This window comes from Corvus brachyrhynchos, unplaced genomic scaffold (assembly GCF_000691975.1).
Source record: "Corvus brachyrhynchos isolate BGI_N302 unplaced genomic scaffold, ASM69197v1 scaffold34, whole genome shotgun sequence".
Classification (NCBI taxonomy): domain Eukaryota; kingdom Metazoa; phylum Chordata; class Aves; order Passeriformes; family Corvidae; genus Corvus; species Corvus brachyrhynchos.
Genome location: NW_008238126.1, coordinates 4,048,068 through 4,055,022, shown reverse-complemented (window position 1 = coordinate 4,055,022; position 6,955 = coordinate 4,048,068).

Here is a 6,955-nt window from a genome sequence, read left to right as displayed (position 1 = left end):
GTATAATTTCTATTTTCTTCCCACTCCTTTAATTTATTAATAATACATCTTCTTTGCACACTCTTTAGCTTCTTTAATGTTTTCACACTCCACACTCCACAAAACTTTAATGTTTCTAATCTAGTTACCTGCTCACTCTATGGTTCACAGTTAAACTGTGGAATTCCTGAGCATATAAAATCCTTGGGACTAATGTATAAAAGGATAAAAGAGGATTTATAAAGATTAAAGGTGGGAAGGTATTCAGATGGATCTGAGTCCAAGTATCCTGAGGCAGTGTTTAGCTTCAGTAATGACTAATTACTGATATGCAGATGCTGAGATGAGCTCAGTTGGTCAGACTGTGGTGCTAATAACACCAAGGATGTGGGTTCAGTCTCTGTATGGACCATTTCCTTAAGAGCTGGACTCGATGATCCTTCCAACTCAGAATATTGTGTGAATCTCATGCTGACATCTACCATCTACCATGCAAGGGACCTTTAGGCTAATTCAGTGAGCACAAAGATCAAGAAAACTAGAATGACTACAATATTTCGCTCCTTTTACTCAGCTCAGAAAAGAAATATTCTTTGGCCAACACAAGAACCAAAAAGAAGGTTATTTCTGAGAATTTTGAGAAGTGAGGAATGAGTTGGCTACTCCTGTAATATTTGCAACACCTAACAACTAACTTAGCAACCACATAAATAGTGTCTATGTTATTTTAGTATTTCTGCATTGCTAATTGTCAGGCATTCTTCATCAGCATCATCAGCTTGATGACAATGACATACAGAGGTTAAATCATTTGGATATCTGATTAGCTGTCAGAAACAATGATTCTATGACATTCAGGCTCCACCTAACATCACAGCAGGACCCAGAGGGTTTGCAACCAAATACCAATTTTGGAAATTAAAAATACTGCCATTCTTATAATGGAAGAACTTGAAAATCACGCAGCAGGCAGCTACATTAATAAAAGTAGCATGGGAATGATTTATAATTAATACAAAACAACTTTCAAAGGTCAAATTGGCATGACTGTCACATTTCAAGCAATGTAAATGGAACTCTTAAAACTTTTCATGCTTCTATTTTACTTTCCCAGTAATAAGGAAATTGAATGAATTTAAGGTCTTTGACATGTTTCCTCTATTGACAATTAGGTCTTGAATAGAGAAATAACCTTGGTAATATACAATTCTTCATATAAAATTGTTTAACAGCTAAGGAGATCATTATGCATAACAAAAAATTCATTCTTTTAAAATTATTTCTCCAACTGTAGTAAAATGTGATACTCAAGGGCATGAAGAAAGCTTAAGATGGCTTCTAAACTGGGTTTGTTCATATAATCAGGCACGCAGGTAGTATTTAATAGGATACAATGCAGATATTTGCCCCCTATTAGGTTTTACACATGGTAAGAAACTACCCAGAGCACAGACTGATTGGACACTGACTTTCTGGTCTAAGCAAAGTTGGCCTGACTGCTAACTTAAACAGAGAGGGAATTTAATTGACATTTCCACATGAAGCTGGTGTGGTCATGAGAAAACAATTTTCAGTGCTAACAGCAAGTATATTGAAAGAGCTACTCAGTGGGACAGGGAAAGAAGCAGGATACAGAAGCAATATGAAGACAAAATTTTGGAACTGATTATACTGTAATGTGGCTTAAGTTATCTTCAAGAAGAAGCAAGGATTTACACATGGTAAAAAAAAAATATGACAGTAAATGGAAATAGGAAAAAGTTTCTATAGAAATGCATTAACACTGTAATAAAGAGCTGTAAGGTATGAAATATCTGTTTCCATTCACCAAGTTTTTTAACTTTTTACACACAATTATATGGATATTAATCAATCAGAGAAACACACGCTCTTTGCTTTATTATTTGAATATTTTTCGCTGTCATCTTTGGCTTGTACAACATAAACTTCACACAAAATATGTAGCATTCAACCAGCCAATGACAGCTCATCATCAGGACTTACATATTTTAAAAATTGAGAAAGGCTATAGTCTCAGAAACAGAAACCATTAAGTCATCTTCCTTTTGGTAGCTGATTTATTTAAATGCACTCGATTTAAGGTGAGCATTTAAGGTTCGGCTGATTTTTATTTTAAAATGGAACAGATGTACACCTACTTTTCAATGTACTGCACTGTCAAGACATTCCCCACAGCACTCCTGCAGTTCAGGACTCTGCTAGAACATAGAAGAACCTACTGCATATTTCAACTTTGAAAAATATAAATAAAATAATACTGCAAGTACAGAGGAAAAAAAAAAAAAAAAAGGAGAAGAAAAGGAAAGTACTTTCCTCTTTCCCAGACATTGGGTGGACAAGTCTCCATCCTGGCTGGAAGGAGGTGAAAAATCAGTGTCATTGCTTGAAATGATGCATGTTACTGGATTATTCTCATTAGTGAGGATTACAGTCTTGGCAGTCTAAGCAACATAGATTTAAATAACTGCAACAAGTATAATACCAACACTAAGAAATAAGTAAATTATGGAATTATAGTCCTTTATCAGTCTGTAAAGCTTAATTGCTTTCCCAAGCTACTATTTTTTCAATTTATATTTTCCACAGAACTTCACATCTTTGAAAATTTTTCTATTCTAAGAAACACACAGTTACTATGATTGCAATGAAAGTAGCAGATAAAAACCCTCAAAAGTTGGCTTTGATTTTTCCTACAAGCCTTGTCAGAAACTTAAGTATTCTACAAGTTTAAGAGGAGATTAGATATTACTTTACAGAATTAATTATTAATATTAAATGCTAGGTTATAGAATTAATTAATACTGAAAAAAAAATTAAGGTATTAAAATTCTGTGCACTTACTTACACTGTAAAGTTATGAAAAGATAAATTAATTTGTATTCTAGAACACTCAAATTTAGCTAGAAATCTGATAAAAAGACTTCCTATGCACATTCAGAATCCTTTAGAAACAAACACATTAGTGGGGTTATCCAGAAGCAAATTACAAATTTAAAAAATCATCAAGAGGTAATTTTCAAATGCATCCATATTCAAATTTTGCAGTATTTGTATTGAAATGAAATGTATCTTAACACTACCCAAAGCATCAATTCAAACACACAGACACAGACACATATACACAAGGATATCCATGTCTAAAGTACTAAAGTTTTTGCAGGGGGTTCTGGCCTTCAGATAAATCAGAACTCTGCAACTGCTTGGCTGTGATAGAAGCCAAATATTCACCCATATGATGTTCACTTGTGCAAGTGTTCAAGCAGCCACGTCTCTACAGTACTGATACATTAACACAGCTTTCCATATAATTCTGAAAGATGGCACATACCTCTAGTGATGTTTAATGACATTTATTAAACTGTTCAAGCAAGTGTTCACCTCACTTCTAAGTATTCCTGGAGATCATTTTCAGCTCTAATGGCACTAAAGTGAGCATTAAATCTGGGTTTTGTTCCTTAATTCATTATTTATTCCAGGAACATAAACTTTAACCTATATGTGTAAGCAGCTCTTTTAAACTTCTATACTGTGTATTTGACTGCAGCTGGGATTTTTTTTCAATGCTATTACTAGCTGTCATCTTCACTTTACAAACTGCAATTAGGCCTGGTGATTAAAATGCATTAACTGCATTTCTGAGAGCTGCTACATGTAACAAAGACCACAGATTGTGTGTGTTCTTCCTATCCCTGACTATTTTTTGGCAAACTACTACCCTTAACCACTGAGATTAAGTACTGCTTCTACATTTCTCTGCAAGATGTATACACAAAGTACAGCAGACCCGTAATGAAATAGTCATTTCCCAACAAATATTTAAAGTAACAAGTTCAACCAATCAGAACTTTTGGGTTACTTTGCAAATGTAACTGCAGTAGAAATTCATGGAAAGAAACCTGACCGTTTATCTGAAGACTGAAAATGCCTGAATTTGTTAAGCATATATTGTGTTAACATGTTTTATGTATTTACCCTCCACCACCTTTAACACTTCAAGACAGTGTCTCTCGCTCTGTATTTTGCACTTCATTGAAAATCCAGTGTTCCTGTGAGAAGCCAGGTAAGCACTGCCACCTCTGCCACTTCTGTGTCTGCAAACACAGTGGCACAAAAAGTCTCACCAGCCAAATGTTGCTCCAGATATACTCTGAACCACAGCTAATACTCACGTACCCAGAACAAGTCCACCCAACTTTTTCTCTACAATGTGGGCTGGCATGCTGACCTCTCTGCTGTCCTTTTCCCATAAACCTACACCTACCCAGAAAAGATGTCAATAGAATACACAGTCCTCCAATATTGCACCAATGATGCCACAGAGCTGTACAAGCAAGTCATTAAATGAAGATATTATGAACAGAAATATGCTAAGCACTCTTCACAATGCATTTACATGCAAGTTGAACTAACTGAAATGCTTGAGGAAGGCCTAGACTCTAGATAGGCATGCTGCCCCTCCTCCCAAATTAGTAAGGTCTTCTCCCCTGCTGCTGCAGATGAAGCAGGGAGCAGCCTGGATATCAGCCCCAGAGCTCCCTGATGCAGCCATCATATCCACTTAGTCCCATCTGAAGAAGTGAAAAATGCTTTTGCATTAATGGGAGAAATGTACATAAATTAAGGGGTTTTTTTTATTTGGGCCACTTTTTGCTGTTGATTTGGTTTTCATAACTTATAAAAATATGTAAGGAAAAGACATTTTATTCTTAATTTACATGAGTTATTAACAGAGTTGTTAAAAAGACTATGTAAGGCTGTAGTTGTTCAATAATTAAATGGATGGAAATACCCCAAGTCAAAGGGCAAATCCATCTACAGAATTGCTATCAAGGAGAGGAATTGCTGAAAATACAATTTGCTCTTTTACAACAAGTAAGAAAACCATATATTGATTCAAATGTTATCTCTCGTCTGGATAGAGTACCACTGTTAAATTTAATTAATACAACGAAATTTCCCAGTCTATTCTATTATTTGCTTAATACAGTTACAATGAAGTTAAATAAGTGTTTTAACTCCTTACAAAATTTCAAATGAAAACTGAGCAGCAGTGACATTTCTTGACATCACAAAGCATTTTTTCATTTATTTCACATTCTTAATTTTCTGTAACATTCCACTTTCTAAGTAGCAGAGAAGCAACATACTTAATTCTGATATACTTCATATACTAATAGTTACCAAAGGCAACAATTACTATTTCTTGATCACATTAAAACAGACACAACTATACTTCCAGTATCACTGTACTAGTCTCCCTGGTAATAAACACATAAAACAGCACAACCTTTTCTAATGACGTATGAGCACTCTTGCTTTCTCTGCAAGAAGTGCAAACTGGCAAGACTCAAGAGTCACTGCCTAACAGAACAAAAATAACATGTGCATGTTAAGCATATGTGCACAGAGATTACCTATTACTAAATGAAAAAGTTATATATTACTACAAAGGCCCTTTTCTCAAATCCTACAAGAAGAAATGGTACTAAAATCCCACCTACTTAAAATGTGCTGGTTTTACCAATGATGAGATACGCAAGAAAGCAAGTATTTCCCTTTTTGCATATATATGGGTACCTATGTTTCAGGACAGATAGAAAGCAGAGCTTGTGCTCTGATCCAGTTTGCCACATCCATATCACCAACTAGACCTTCTCTAAGCTGTTTGTGCCAGACTTCACTTCAGGCCAGCTTAGTTGAGTTTATCACTGCATGCATTAAGGGTGCTGGTGAGACAACACTCTCTGTTCATGGGAGGATTTTCCTGCAGCGCAGCCAAGATGAAAACAAGGGTAACGGGGATGAAATCTGTGACTCAGCTCTTGCTTTGCTCTCCAAGGATTTTTTTTTTTTTTTCCTCTTTAGGTGGCTGGAAGACACCATTCCCTAAGCAGTCAGGAGTAACTCTGTCTTTGGTTCACAACAGTTTGTTTTGCTTGCAACATCAGTGGAAAATAAAATCAAGCCAGGGACTTTCATAATCAACCAGGAGATAGAAAACTGCCCAAGATCTGTAAGTAGCTTAATACTACTCTGAAATGCCACCAGACAACATATCAATCAAGAGCTGAATGCTAATTTCTCAGGTATCAGTCACATGAAAACAAGTCCTGTCATTATTCATTCCATTTCAAAACTCCAATTTGATGAAATATTTGTACTGTTAGTATTTAGGCATTCAAGCTTTACCATTGCAAATGCTCCTGATGGAGAGTAAGGTAAACCCCGCAGTTTTGTATATTCTGTGTGTGTAAAGTTCCAGCTGAATTCTACAGCTTAAAATTTAGCCCTGAAAACATAATTGGAAATACATATTAATGCTGGATAATTTAAAATTTACTTTGAGATGAGGAATTAATACTCGTAATTTCAAAATACAAATTGAGAACTACAAATATTTGTAAATCCTCAATGTGTTAATAATTATTCACTGAAATTTCAGTAATTGTGGATGATGACTATGTTGAAAAATGTTGTAATCTGTTCATAAACAAAGGCTTCCAAAAGCTATGTACAGCATTTTAAGCAGATGTATACAATTTAACAGTACCAAAAATAGTAACCTTCTAACTAATCACTTAGTAAATAGCTACTTTTCCTAAACATAAAGCAATTCTATTAATTCAGCCTATATAAACTTCATTTTTGAAGTGGATACAGAATTTACTGTGGCCTTGTTTTGTCCAGCTTTGTTTACAACACATCTGAAACCACCTCAGTGAAACCAAGTGAAGAAATTTAGTTCATGCCTGTACAAAAAAACAACATAATTTGGCTTCCCATGTTAAAACCTGTCATACAATCCCTTCAAAAATTAAGAACTATGATGGTGATTAATTTGCTGCACTGATTTACAACAACAAATATGTAGATATAATTCACCAGTATCACTTATGTACTGCATCATCAATAAACAAAATGACATTTTTGTTTTTAAAAAAAAGACTGAGAATTA